A 2,174-nucleotide genomic window follows, 5' to 3' on the forward strand; every position below is an offset into this window, starting at 1 on the left:
ATTAAAGTTTTTTCTAAAATTATTTATATGAAAAAATATGTCACATTCATCAATACATATATATATATATATATATATATATATATATATATATATATAATATTTTAAAATAAAATTTATCATATAATTTATATCGATAACAAGCTCAAATCTTTTAAAATTTTTACAAATAAAAAAATAACAAATTTATATTCGTATGATATATAAAATAATTACTATATTATTATTATTATATTATAGATTAAAATTTACTAATTTAAATTTGTTTTCATTTTTAATATAAGTATTAGAAATAAATAAATTTTTTATAATTAGATGTAGTGTAACAAAATATATATAATATTAATTAATTTTTAAAAAATTCTAGAAAAATAATTTCTTTTTAATAAAGTGTTATTAGAAAATTAGCATTGTAAAAGCTAATTTCAATCGATATGATTAATAGGTTATTAAATATATTTAATACAAAACACATTGAATATAAACTTTTGTTGAGTTTAAATTTTAAATAATTTTTAATTAAATTTCAATATTCTTATTGTAAAGAGTTATAATATTTTAACATCATCTTTTTGTATTTTTTTAATTGAGTCTTTGATTTTTTAAATTATAAATCTTATTTATAATTAAGGGTAATGTTTTAACACCATCAATTAGCCACATATACAAAAATACTAGAATAATTCTATAGTCATAATTATAATCTAACTTTATAAGCAATACAATGAAACTATATATAAGTAATATAACTAAATTTTATCTATATCTATAATCACATTTCATAAATAATATAATCAAATTATATTTATGTTTATAATTAAAATATGAATAAAAATACAAAAAATTATCATGATGGTTAATTTTTTTCGTTCATAATTTTTTTATTATTTTTGTTGTGAAAAGTTTAATTATTTTCATAGTTAATTATTTTCTAAAAAAGATATTGAATAACACAAAAAAAATTATTAAGAGTAATTTATTTAAATGTGATTAAAAAATAATTGAATAATTATATATAGTAAACAATTAATATCATTAAAAAATAAAATTAAAAATCATGCCTTTTTTCTTTTTTCTAAAATTTATCTACAAATAATTCTATAAATATTTTATGATAAATAAAAATATTAAACTCGTACTAAAATTTATTTTAGTAAAATTTATTTTTATTCTGTTAAACGTTAAATAAACTATTAAAATTAAAGGAATTTTGTTCCCTCCATTAGAGAAAAATGATAAACTTTCATACTTCTATTATGTTATGGTAATAATTTGGGATTGCACTTCATGGTTTTTTCACTTTATCTATGAATTTTTGAATGTGCATAATAATAATAATAATAATAATAATAATAATAATAATAATAATAATAATAATAATAATAATAATAATAATAATAATAATAATAAAGAAGTATGTCACGGTAAAAAAAGAAGCACATCACCAAATAATTTATCATCCGAATTATATATGAATCAAATCGATAATAGGAGGGCTAATACCAAAAAAATCGATAACAGGACTAGAGACTTACAAAATCTTTCTTAAGTTCATAGAAAAAAGTGTTTATATTTGTGTGACATATAAAATAATTACCGTATTATTATTACATTATATATATATATGTAAAAAAAGTCCAACTGATTTAAAGTAAATTCTTTTAATATTTGATTAAATTGTTCTTGTATTTAGTACTTTTTTTTAATATTTGATTAAATTGTTCTTGTATTTAGTACTTTTTTTTGGGGACTTCCTCTTAGTTAAAAGTATAATCATTATAATTTTTTTTAATTATTATTGTTAGGGGTGTTCGCAAATCAGATATGGCTAAAATTTCGATACAATCTGCACTAAACTCATCAGATCGAATTCGATATCCGCACTTTTTATGTTTGGATCGGATATCAAATATATTTGTAAAATAAAAAATATTTAAAAAATTTATTTTTAAACATATTTACTTCTATGAACACTTTTTTTAGAATCTTTTAGAATTTTTTTTAAATTAATTAATATTATATATTTTGTTACACTACATCTAGTTATAATAATTTTATTTATTTTTAATGCTTATATTAAAAATGACAACAAATTTAAATTAGTGAATTTTAATCTATAATGTAATAATAATATAGTCATTGTTTTATATCGTACGAATATAAATTAATAATTT

Source organism: Arachis ipaensis, chromosome B1 (assembly GCF_059453495.1).
Source record: "Arachis ipaensis isolate K30076 ecotype BB chromosome B1, ASM5945349v1, whole genome shotgun sequence".
NCBI lineage: Eukaryota > Viridiplantae > Streptophyta > Magnoliopsida > Fabales > Fabaceae > Arachis > Arachis ipaensis.